General features: G+C 46.8%; 1 protein-coding gene across 1 annotated transcript in view; it reads right to left on the bottom strand.

The window, feature by feature from the left end:
- GRAMD4 (GRAM domain containing 4) overlaps window positions 1–12,855 on the bottom strand; it is a 175,450-nt gene extending 162,595 nt beyond the window's left edge. The window contains exon 1 of the mRNA XM_050936216.1: window positions 12,852–12,855. The gene's annotated coding sequence lies outside the window, so the exon portion shown is untranslated. The remainder of the gene's footprint in view (window positions 1–12,851) is intronic.
- Between the last annotated feature and the right edge of the window lie 369 nt (window positions 12,856–13,224).

Genomic DNA, 13,224 nt, shown 5'->3' with positions numbered 1-13,224 from the left:
CACTTATTTATTTTCTTGGAAAAATGCCTTCCTCTTGAGAAGAAATATCTCCAAGTCTCCAAACAAAAAAGAAAAGTGGAATAATTTTTTCCCCCAAGCTACTACTGAGAAAGAGGACCACAAAAGGTGAAAAATAGGCTGTTTAAGTAACCAGTTCTCACAACTTCTAAGTATGTCCAACATTTTGAGGGCCAACACAGAATTTTAAACACCAAACCCCTCTGTTCCACATGAATTTTTCAAACATGTGTGACACTTGCAGACCAGGTGCCACTCTTTTCAAAGCTGCAGGAGTCAGCTGAGCACTGACATTCATAGCTGGAAACCAGACCAGCTCACCAGTATGTTAGTTTTGTTCAAGATAGGTGTTAGAATTGTAAGGATGTTTTTAGTGTTTTGTCTCTATAAAATGCTTCTAAGTTGTTGCATGCATTAATCTTATTGTAATGTCTGGATCCCACGCTATAAGGCAATATGTATGTTTTGCTTTATAACTGTAAAAATGCCTGCTCTGAACTTCACAATCCAGGCAGGAGGAGTGGTCCATCCCGTCCCCCCCCCCCCCCCCATCAAGAAGGACTATTAAAACTAGTTGGGCCACTGTGAGACATCATAATACAAAGACTGGAATGATGGTCCTCTTACACCCATCAAGATGCTACATGCAAGAAAGCTAGTCCCTGTGGTCCTGATACCACTCCCACACATCCTAAAGTGGAAGGACCCCCAGGTGGCATAGCTCCATCATGAGCAGGTTGGGTACCCCTGTGCTGACTCCCTGCATTCTGCTCTGACCCTGCATAGGGGACTAACACTGGTTTCACTGAAATCAGCACCTTCCAGGGCCCTTATTATGGTCAAAATATTTGGCCCTTAGGGTCTACTGTAATGAGGAATTGTAGCCTGTCATAAACAGATAAGTAAGAGTTAATAGAACAAAAGTGCTTCATATCTCTTTTGCCTGGAAAGGGTTAACAAGAACAGTGAGCCTGGCTGTCACCTGACCAGAGGACCAATCAGGGGACAGGATACTTTCAAATCTTGAGGGAGGGAAGTTTTGTGTGTGCTGTTAGTTTTTTGGTTGTTGTTCACTCTGGGGGCTCAGAGGGATCAGACGTGCAACCAGGTTTCTCTCCAATCTCTCCGATACAGGCTCTTATAAGTTCAGACTAGTGAGTACTAGGTAGATATAGCGAGTTAGTCTTATGGTTGTTTTCTTTATTTGCAAATGTGTATTTGGCTGGAAGGAGTTCAAATTTGTATTTTGCTGAAAGGATTTTTAATTTGTACTTGCATACTTAGGCTGGAAGGGTATTCCCAGCGTCTATAGCTGAAAGACCCTGTAACATATTCCATTTTAAATTTACAAAAGATAATTTCTACTGTTTCTCTCTTTAATTAAACGTTTCTTGTTTAAGAACCTGATTGTTTGTTTTTTTATTCTGGTGTGAGACCCCAGGGGCGGGGGTCTGGATTCACCAGGGAATTGGTGGGGAGAAAGGAGGGAAGGGGGAGAGAGGTTATTTTCTCTCTGTGTTAGGATTACTTTCTCTCTCAGGAAGAGTCTGGGAGGGGGAGAGAGAAGGAGGGGGAAAGGTGCATTTTCCTCTCTGTTTAAGATTCAAGGAATTTGAATCACAGTGATCTTCCAGGGTAACCCAGGGAGGGGAAGCCTGGGAGAGGCAACGGTGAGGGAAAGGGTTTTCTTTCCTTGTGTTAAGATCCAGAGGGTCTGGGTCTTGGGGGTCCCCAGGCAAGGTTTTGGGGGGACCAGAGTGTACCAGGCACTGGAATTCCTGGTTGGTGGCAGTGCTACAAGTACTAAGCTGGTAATTGAGCTTAGAGGAATTCATGCTGGTACCCCATCTTTTGGACGCTAAGGTTCAGAGTGGGGAATTATACCATGACATAGCCATTAGGCTCTCTCATACAAATGGGGTGCTGGAGGCTGCTACCATCTGAAAGTGGTCAAGCAAACGCAACATGGTGCAGCAGGATGTCTGCTCTGCCAGAAAATACTGGCAACTTTTGATATACTTTGGTGCAATGTGGTTCATTTCAACCATGTTGTATTTCTAAGCACAGCTTGGCCATTCTGTATAAATTTGTACATAATAAGACAAGTCTGGCCCAAAGACCAAAAAGTCTGATAGGCATGGAGTGAAGGGCCACGGCTCCTCCCCTCCCAAAGACAGAGGCACAGCAAAAACATACTAATCAAATACACACCTAATTTGGAGTTTGTTTTTCTGTACTGTGTGTGTACATATACCTCTTGTTCCGCTTCTCTCTTGTGTTTGCTCTCTGTCCCCTTTAACACGCACTTTCAGCCCCATTCTCATCCGTCTCTTCTGCCCTCCGCAGAATTCAGCTCACAAGTCAAGTTCTGGTTGGAGCCTCTAAGAGTGCACGGCCATCCCTCCCTTTCAATCTCTGAGGGAGGCCACACCTCCTCACTGGCACACACCTGTGAGGGTGATCTAAAAAGGGGAATTAGCTGCTCCTAGTGTTCAGGCCCTCAGGCCAGGCAGAGCAATAAAGCTCAGTCAAGGTAGCAAATAGTCTACAGGGCTCTGGCCTGCAACCAGGGCAGAGCAACAACATCTGGAAGCCCCAAGCCCTCAGGCAGGGTGTGAGCACCAACACAGTCTATGGAATTCAAGCAGCGGTGAGCACCAGCACAGTCTAGTGTCATGGCTCAGTGGAAGGTACAGTAACACAGGCATCCTAAGGTGGGGAGGCTGCCACTGCAGGGGCTAGGGGGATGCAGGCCCACTCAACTCCACCACATCCCAGCCCAGAGCCTTAACAGTGGCAAAGTGTTCCACCATCAGGTCAGTGGAGGATCTGCCCACAACACACTGATCTTGTATCAGGCCAACACTCAACCAGACCGTCATCTAATTTCCCTGGGCTACTTCCTACATCCCTGGGGTTTGGTACCTCTTTATTGTTGTTGTCCTCTGTCTCCCCAGGGTCGGTGGCCAACAGCAGCTTGTTGGGGTCTCAGTCATCCAGGAGGCTGTCGAAGCAGCTCCTTGGCGTCTCTGGCGCTCCTGAGAGTGCTCACCAGTCCTCAGTATGGCCAGGGTTCTCTTCACGCTCCAGCAGGATGCATCTTGGCAGCTCCAGTCCATCTGAGCTGCCAGCTGACTTTTTAAACTTCCTCTTCTTGTACAGCTCCTCTGCTTCCAGCAGGTGGGGGTTAGCCTTCCTAGATCTGCTGAGCAAGTGGCAGGTTGTGATCCCTCCCTGTCAATCTCAGAGGGATGCCCGCCTCCTCACTAAAGAGCCTCAGCAGTAGGTAGGTTTAGGGAAAGAATTTTTGCAGCAAAGAGGGAGTAGCGTTGAGATTATATAACATCAGGTTGAGGATGAAGCTGGAGACAGACCAGGAGCAAGGAGCTGGAGCAGGCTTGCCTGCAATGGAGGTCTCTTAAGGATCCAATTACAATACAAAAACATTGAAGTGAGGAGAGTAGGTTACAATATATTTGTCCCTTGACCCAGTAAAAAAAAAATTTTGTAATGTAGATGTGGGATTTAATGAGTTATAGCTATATGATTCAGTTAGGTCTTGGCCATGCTACAAATTAAAACATTCTGTTTGGGTCAGGGGACAACTGTATTGTACTGGAGACACTTTGAAACTTGTTTTTGTCACGTAGATTGGTCCTTGTAGTGGTGTGCACACCATACCATTGAGAGCAGTCAGAGAAGGGAAAAGAAAACACAGGAATGTAGAAGAAAGGGGATCTGATCCCAAAGCCCACCAGAGAAATAAGTTCTGTTACAACTATAATGTTCTTTGGCAGAAGTGTCTGCTGGTGACTCTCTTCTGATGGGCTGAAGCTGTTCATAGAACATGTTTGCCAACGAGACTTCTGTGGGTTGTGGTTCAGCCATATGACCCCTGGCACTAGGGTAAATTCATATGGGTTTGAGTATCTCTGCAAAATATTCCAGCTCTCATCTCTAGATTAGAAATGTTTGCAGTGGACCTTGGGGAACTTACCTCAGACTTCAGCAAGTCTTGTAACTCTCAATAAGGTCAGTTATCAGAGGAAGAGATAGAATAGAGTTTGATATTATAATGTACTTTTCAAGCATCTCACAGTGTTCTACAAAGCAGAGAGACAGAGGGCAGAATGTCAACAAATGTTTAGACAAATAGCACAGCCATTATTACTCAACTACAGCACACAGCCTCGGGTTAGGCATTAGAACCTGTTTATCGGGAGAGGAAATATTGACCAGGACACTGACCAGGCATCTGAAAATTAAAACTAACAGAAGAGGACTTTGATTTAAGATTTTGTCTAAAGGACTGATGTCAATATATTAAAATTCTACTCTGTACTTGTCTGACAGTGGCAGGGAAGATGAGCAATGGAGATATAAACTTTGTCATTGAAGTCCAGCTGTTTAATTACTTTCTTAGAGCCCTGAGAAGAGGGCCAGAAAGGGTTACACAACTAGCAGGCTAATTGACCCAGATTCGACCTTTAGAGACATATAGTAGATAATGTTTGTGGTTATGTGTGTTTACATATAATTGTTAGAGACTGACAAAGTAACTAAACGGTTCCTGTCTATCACTGTATTCTGTTAATTCAGATATCAAAAAGGCTGTTCACATTTAAATGAACTGTCTTCATTTCTCTTTGAAGTATGTAATAAAATACCTGTAAATGGCAGGAGATAGGCAATTTCCTTATGTTAATCCATGTAGTTAATTACCGGTGATGCTTAAGAAACAGGAGGTTACTTCAAAGCTAGGATAATTGCCTATTGTTCATCCAAGGACTGCACACTGTCAAGAGACTATCATGGCCTGCCAGTGATCTATAAAGAAATCTTGGGCCCTGATCCTTTCATCTCAGATCTGCTTAAGCTTCATCAGGGGAAGTTTGAGTTGCAAGACTGAGATCTCCAGTTCCATTCTGGATTGCTCTGATATTGGACACTGGACTATAAGCTAATGAACTAATTCTGGAAAGGACTCTTTGCAACTCTAAAGCTCACTTTCTCTACTATGAAACTGACCTAAGAACTCTTTTCAGACCTTTATGTATAATGATCTTTTAACCAATACTCTCTCTTTTCTTTTTAAATAAATGTTAGTTGAGTTAATAAGAATTGCATAAGAATTTAGTTAATAAGAATGTATTTGGGCAAGATCTGAACTATTCATTAATCTGGTGGATAAATATGTCCAATCCTTTGGGATTGATAGGATTTTTTTAATATGATGAATAATATTTTCTGTAATCCTTAGCATATTTGACTTGGCTGTCTGGGTAGGAGCTCAAGGCTGGGTTGCTTTAAGGGAACTGTATTTCTGTCTTCTGGGTAACCAGTAAAGTATTGTAGAAGCTGTTTTGCTGATAGTTTGGTGAATCTACATATTAGAATAACCACCAGTTTGGAGGATTGTCTGCCCCATTCTTTGCAGTTTGCCCTAACTGAGCAGACTCAGCGTGGCCCTCCTGGGACTGTGGTCACAAAGGCACTAAGAAAGCAGTGTTAATATTTCATGTTGAGGACAGTAGCCTTCAGCTATACAACTGTCCCACCTTACAAACAGAAGGGATGAAACTGATCACTAAAATAATATAAAGGGAATATCATGTAGAATATGTACAGAATAAAATCAGTGTTGATTAAAAACTATGTTGATAATATTGTGTGATGCTTGTTAAAAAAAAAAAAAGAAAAAATCTAGCTGCTTAAATGATCCACCCTGGCTAATAGTAGGTAGATGCACAGGAAAATTTCAAGCCCCACTCTTTGCTCTACCTCCAAACTGTGAGGAGTAAACAAAGAAGCTCTGCCTTAGTGGAGAACTCAACCCCTTACCCTCCTGTGACCCAAATTGGATGTTTTGGTGTTGCCGGCTGGCTCACGTTTCTTGCTGAGATATGAGGGCAGGAAAAATGGGATGTTTGGATTGAGTGGCTACCTTGCCTCCTGGCCACTTTCCCTCTCTTCAGGGACCTAGATGTTTGTGTTAAGTTCTGTTGCTGCTGCTGTTGCTTTCCACAGACTATCACAGCACCCCTTGGTTGCTGCCTCCATGCTGCTTACTTACCTCCCACAATTTTAATTGTAATCATGGGTTCAGGGAGACTGAATCATTTTATGGGAGTGGTCTCCCTGCAATTAAATGGGTCTGAACAGGGCCCTGAACGAGATTGAGTCAGCCATCATAGGTAGTAGTGAGCAGATTTGTGCAAAGAACTTTTGTGATGTGACAGAAACAGCATATAGGCATGAGGAAGAACACAAAAAGAAAAACAACTGGGAAACTCATTAGGCATACTGTGTCCAGCCTTCAGTTCAGAAGTGCAGACTTTTATCCTTTGGTTAAAGCAGAAGACTGGGGATTCCTAGGTTCTGTTTACAACTCTGCCACTGAGTTTAAGTGACTATGGGCAACTCATTTTGTCACTCAGTTCCTTGTGTTATCCAGCAGCTGTCAAAAGGATATAGTAATACTTCGCTATTTCACACATTTGAAAAATGCTTTCAGATGAAAGGTGATACACATTTAAATCCAAAGTAAGATGAGCACTAATAAAATCTCCCTCTGTGACCCACCATTTTGGGAGGTCTAGCCCTCATAGTTGTGAAGATAGCCTTAAAAATGGGAACTGACTATAAAGTCCCAGGCAGCCCCTACCCAACTGCCAAAGCCTCCTACTTTTCCCTACCCCCATCCCCACCCCCAATACCATCTATGATGCATTTGTACATTGTCAGTAAAACATCTTCACTAGATTGAAACCTCAAAATGTGAGGACTGCGCATGAAGGCAATATGAAAATAACCCAGGGGTACAGTACTGACTGAATTATTCATCATCACATTCAATACAAAGAAAAACTCAATGTTAATTTAAATGAATCTGCTATGAGTTACCACTCTTGCCTCTGCAGAGTGCTTCAGAATACATGAAGCTGTGCTGCAGAATTGAGGTTCAGCTTGGCCTGGAGTACACGGGACCTTGAGTAGGACAGTATTGCAGCATTTACCAGTGTTTAATTTCAAGAATAAATGTTTCACAGAAGAATGGAATAATGGAAAACTTCATGAAATCACCTACTGCTGAAATTTTGGACTGTTCCCAATACTGTAGATGGTAATTAATCTTTCATACTTCATTTCCATGTATGGTGTTTTGTAGACTTACTTATGAGATGGATTTTTCTTGTTATAAATGTTGTATATGATGTTTTATGTCATTATTCCTGACATATTTACATGTTTTGTTGTTTTTTTTAATTTATAGATGAAAATAAAAAAACTTTTAAGTCTTTTAAATTGTTGATATTGGACTCTCCTTCTGTGTTTGTTTCTGCCACATCCACAGAGTTCTCTAAGCCCCATGGTTCTCTTTATTTCTCTCCTTTATTTCCAGGGCCTCCCAGAGGGGAAGACAAGTGGGGCAATTTGCCCTGGGCCCCACAGGGGCCCCGCAAGCTCTGGCCAAGAATCCCTTCCCTGGCTAGAGGCGCCTTTTTAATTTTTACTCACCCAGCGGCGGACTGGGTCTTCGGCAGCGGGCCCTTCACTCGCTCCGGGTCTTCGGCGGCACTTTGGTGGTAGATCCTTCATTGCTGCCGAAGACATGGAGCAAGCAAAGGACCCGCTGCTGCTGCCGCCCCTGCCGAAGACTCAGAGTGCTGCCTGGTGAGTACAAGCACCATAGCAAGTGGCACCTTTTTTATGTTTGCTCCCTCGCTTTGCCCCAGGCACCCTGAATCCTCTGGATGGCCCTGTTTTCTTCCTATATCTCAAGTCTTGAGACCACATTGCCCATCCTTCCAGCAGAGAGCTGAATATGGTTCCTTCCTTGAGCCAGCTAGAGAGTCTGGAAGCCCTTTCTTATGGGCTGATCATATTACCTCTGGTCCCAGTTCCTGCTGCCCTGGACAAGAACTACTATCGTTGAGTAGTAGGGCTTTGCACTGTGACTAAATCACTGAGTTAGTCCATGTGTCTTTTTTTTTTTACTAATGTCTCCATCAAGGCTTGAACTAAGGGGGAAACAATGGGAATATTCCAGCAATCTCTGTCCACAAAATAAGTTCCACCCATAAATTACAAAATGTGATGTCACTTGCAGTAAATTGTACAGTTACTCAAAATATAAATATGCATACCCGCAACTCCACTGAGTTCCTCGAGATTGGGGGGAGCTTGAATATGGCTCTGAGTTCTTCTAGTTTGCTTGGATTTGGCTTCTCCTCAGTGGAGCTCAGATACCCTGCTCGGTTTGGTTTGGCTCATTTTTGATTTGGGAAGTGGTATAATCTCCCAGCACCACCTACTCTTGCTAACAAAATTGGATGTAAATCACAGTAAAATGTTCAGATTTATGATGATCTTCCCTCTCCTTTCTTACATGAGGAATGAAATAGTTAATATTAACATTTAAATCACCACTAGATATCTACTTTAATGCAGCTTTCTCATAACCATAACAAGGTTGATACCTGCTCATTATCCATGTGTCATTCCAGGTGTCCATAATTAAGCTTCCAATCATTATTAACAATTTGCCTGACTCATTTCTTAATAATTGCTACATCACAGTATGGTCTAAGTGCCTATAAACGAGGTTACAAAATATTGCAACCCCGCCTTTAAGTCCCATCCAACTTGCAATGTACCCGTATCCTTGTGGTCACTTGTTTACTTGCACAGAATGAGAGGGCATAAACTGTGACTTGGGGTTAGGTCTTTTGGCCTACATTATTTTAGCTAAAAATGCACCCTTAGCATGATTTACTCCACTATGGTGAGTTAGGCTGCCCCTTAAGGGTAATAAGGCCTAAGGGTCTGCTCACCTCCACCCCATAGTCATGACCCTTTAAGAGTTGGGAGCTCTGATGTAGGCAAGGACTTGGGACATAAGATATGACTAGAGAGGAAGCAGTCCTGCAACTAAGTAGTAGTTGTGGGAGAGCAACCCAATATTGTTCCTTTTAGGGCCCAGGAACAGGAGCCTTGCAGAGCAGTCAGGGCAGGTCTCCCCTCCCACCCAAGCAATTGGGAATGAGCTGAGGAAGGAACAAGAATATATACTGCTTCCTCCCTCATAGTGGAAAGACATTAACAACAGAAGGCGGCCTGCCTATTGAACCCTTTAGCCTGAGACTACTTGGAGAAAAAGGGCCAGTAGAAGGAGAAGAGGACTAAGGCTTTACAGCTGTCTTAAGTTACAGCCCCAGCTCCAAAGAGGAAAATGGGGGAAATACCATGTTAAGGAGGCAGGGGTGAAAGTAACTTAAAGGACTTGCCGGTACTCTGGAATCCTGAGGAGGGGCGTGGCCTCCACCGGAAGAGGCGGAGCCTTTAAATCCCCAGGCCCTTTAAATCAGGATTTAAAGGGCCCAGGCTAGAGTTGTGGTAGCAGCAGCTGAGAGCCCCAAGCCCTTTAAATCACCCCCTGCAGAGGTGGCTGGGAGCCTGGGGTTCAGAAGCAATTTAAATGGGGGGATATAAAGGGCCTGAGGTTCTAGCTACTGCTACCGCAACAGAGCCCCAGGCCCTTTAAATTGCCGATGGAGCCCCAGGGCTCCAGCAGCAGGGCCCGAGGCTCCAGCTGCCACTACCTTCCAGTTCCCTTTAAAACGTCTCTGGAGACATGCTACTGGAGCCCTGGGATAGCGGTGGCAGGGCTCCGGTGGCTATTTAAAGGGCCCAGGGTGGTAGAGGCAGCGGGAGTCCTGAACCCTTTCAACAGACACCAGAGCCTTGCTGCCGATACCCTAGGGCTCCGGCAGGCTCCAGGGGCTATTTAAAGGGCCCAGCGTGGTAGAGGCAGTGGGAGCGCCGAACCCTTTCAATAGCCACCAGAGCCCTGCTGCCACTACCCCAGGGCTCTGGCAGGCTCCGGGGGCTATTTAAAGGGCCTAGGCCCTTTAAGTTGTCCCGGAGCCCTGGGATAGCGACAGTGGAGCTCCAGCGGTGATTTAAAGAACCCAGGGTGGTAGCGGTGGCAGGAGCCCTGGGTCCTTTAAATCCAGGGCTGGCTCCAGGCACCAGCATTCCAAGCTGGTGCTTGGGGCGGCAATCTGCAAGGGGCGGCAGTCCCTGTTGTTTTGCCACCAAGCAGAGCGCCAAATTGCCCCTGCGGATGGCAGGGGCAGTCCGTGTGCTCTTAAGCCGGCAGGCGTGTTTCTGCGGCAGCAGCAATACAGCTGCAGCTTCATGTTTAGCTGTCCGCAGCATCTTCAGGCGGCAGTTCTGCACACTGCTTGGTGCGGCGAAAACTGTAAAGCCAGCCTTTTTGAAATCGCCACCCAAGCCCCGCAACCGCTACCCCAGGACTCTGGCAGTGGGGCTCTGGGCTCCAGCCCTTTAAATTGCTGCCTCAGGAAGCCAGTCCACCTCGATATGGCACACCAGCTCTTGCCAGCAGGGGTGGCAGGTTTGTAGAAATTTTGGTGGTGTCCAGAACCTGCCCCTGCTCAAACTCTGCCCCCTCAAATTCCACTTCCCACCTGCCCAAGACTCTGGGAGGGAGTTTGGGTGGGGGAGGAGGTCTGGGGTGCAGGTCTGGGCTGGGGCAGGGGACTGGGGTGCAGGGTGCAGGCTCTGGGAGGGAGTTTGGGGATGGGAGGGAGTGTGGAGGGGGGTGCAGGTTCTGGGAGGGAGTTTGGGGATAAGAGGGGGTGTGAAGGGAGGGAGTGCAGGGGTGAGGGGCTGTGGGGTGAGGCTGGGGGATGAGGGATTTGGGGTGTGGGTGGGGACTCAGGGCTGAGGCAGAGGGTTAGGATGCAGGGGGATGAGGGCTCTGCCTGGAGCTGGAGATAAGGGGTTTGGGGTGTTGGAGAGGCTCAGGGCTAGGACAGAGAATTGGGGTGCAGGGGGATGAGGGCTCTGGCTGGGGGTGTGGGCTCTGGGGTGGGGTGGGGCAGGGCTTGGGATGAGTTTGTGGTCCAGGCAGGCCGTCCTGGGACTGGAGCCAGAAAGAAGGACTCCCCACAGCCCTCTCCCTGCTGGCAGCAGCAAGCTCTGGGATAGGAACCCCCTTCTCCCCACCCCCCAGCAGCACACTCACCCTCTCCCACCCCTCCGTCACTGTACATTCTCCTAGGGCCCCTTTCAGGTCCAGGAATCCCTCTTGCCTCCCCTGTGGTGGGTGCCATGCCGGGGGCGGGGGGGCAGCTGCCATCACATGTGCGCCTCCTCCCCTGCTGCTGCCTCTCACTGTAGCTTCACTGGAAATGCCCCTTGCCCAGCATGGGGCAAGAGCAGTGACTGCTGGCAGCGGGGGCTGTACAGGTGGAGGGTCCAACTGGAAAATGAAAGGGTCTGAGGGAGAATGGCAGCAATGGAGGAGGGCACTAGGATCCTGTGGCAGCAGTTAATACAGGCAGGCAGCATGGAGCTGCAGGGGACCGAGAGAGACAAATGCTTTGCTCCAGGACCCAGGGAGGAGCATGGGGGCAGCAAAGGGGGGCCGGGGCACACTCAGGGGAGGTTGTCGTAGTATCTTTCCCCAGTCTGAACCTTAGAGTCCAAAAGTTGGGGTACCAGCATGAATTCCTCTAAGCTTAATTACCTGCTTAGATCTGATAAGCTGCCACCAGTCAGGAATTCCAGTGCCTGATACACTCTGGTCCCCCCAAAACCTTCCCTGGGGACCCCCAAGACCCAGACCCCCTGGATCTTAACACAAGGAAAGTAAACTCTTTCCCTCACCCGTGCCTCTCCTAGGATTTCCCTCCCTGGGTTACCCTGGAAGACTACCGTGATTCAAACTCCTTGAATCTTAAAACAGGGAGGAATGTCCCTTCCCCCACCTTCCCCTTTCTCCCTCCCCCAGAGGCAATACAGATTCAAGCTCCATGAATCTAAAACAAAGGGATTCCCCCTCCCTTCCCCTTCCCTGTTAAGTACAGACTCAATTCCCTTGAGCCTCAACAAGGGGAAAAATATCAAACAGGTCTTAAAAACAAAACTTTTAATAAAAAGAAAAAAAAAATAAAAGTTATCTCTGCAATTTAGATGGTAAAAGTTACAGGGTCTGTCAGCTTAGACACACTGGAGAAAAAGCCTCCTCCAACAGAAATACAATTGAAAATACTTTCAGCCAAATACACATTAGAACTCTACCAGCCAGATACACATTTGCAAATAAAGAAAACCAATTAAAAAGACTAAACCACCTTTCTACTTGCACTTACTACTTGAATAGAAAATTAGAGCCTGTAGTACGTCCGGTCCCTCACAGATCCCAGAGAGAACAAAGCCAAACCCAAAAATCACAAACAAAGGCTTCCCTCCACCGAGATTTGAAAGTATCTTGTCTCCTGATTGGTCCCCTGGTTAGGTATTTGGTTCCCTGTTTGTTAACCCTTTACAGGTAAAAGAGACATTAACCCTTAACTATCTGTTTATGACAGAGGTGCCGGGGGGGGGGTGCAGCAGGTGGGGGCAGCAGGGAAACCAGGCCCCGAACATTTGTAGAGCTGGGCTCCCGGACCCTCAATTTTGCTGGAGCCAGGAGGCAGAGTCAGAGAGGGAGAGAATGCTCCATTTTCTTGCCAGTAGCTACTGCACCTTTTCTTACTGGTCCTCCGTACTGGCCCGTACCGGCTTACTTTCACCTCTGTAAGGAGGGAAAGTAGAAGGATTGTTCAAAATACAGCCCAGCTGCTGCCAGAGAGGCTGTGAATGGCTTTGAGGATGTTCCTCAGTAGCCAGCTAGAAAGAAGCTGGGAGGAGCCACAAATCCAGGGCAGGAATAGGAGAGTCTGTAGATTCATGCGAGATGCTGACAAGAAGAGAAAAGGTAAGACTAGTTCTGGGAAGTGGTGAGGGACTGCTCTTAACACAGGGTCTCTTGGCTGGAACCCAGAGGAGTGGGTGGGTCTGGATTATTTTACCTCTCCCCCAGACCATGAAGGGAAGTACAATCTTAATGAGTAAGAAACCAGGAATGAGTCCCAGATGAGAGCTAAGCTGGAATAGAGGCCATTAGCCTTATTTTTTTTTTCTGTTTTGAATTTTTCTGTTAACTCTGGAAGGGGACTGGACCAAGAGGTGGTCTGGTTAGAGCGATAGGCCAGGACAAGATGGGCTAGAGTGGTGGAACACCTGCAATACTGTGCCCTAGCATGGGGGGGTGCACTAGCAGTGAATGTGCTCCATAACACCTAGTGTAACCAAGGGGTAGAATTTAGCATTATATTTTCATTACAGGATTAA

Source organism: Gopherus flavomarginatus, chromosome 1 (genome assembly GCF_025201925.1).
Source record: "Gopherus flavomarginatus isolate rGopFla2 chromosome 1, rGopFla2.mat.asm, whole genome shotgun sequence".
NCBI classification, from domain to species: Eukaryota; Metazoa; Chordata; order Testudines; family Testudinidae; genus Gopherus; species Gopherus flavomarginatus.
The sequence above is the reverse complement of the archived record's forward strand: the minus strand, read 5'-3'. Positions and strand labels throughout refer to the sequence as shown.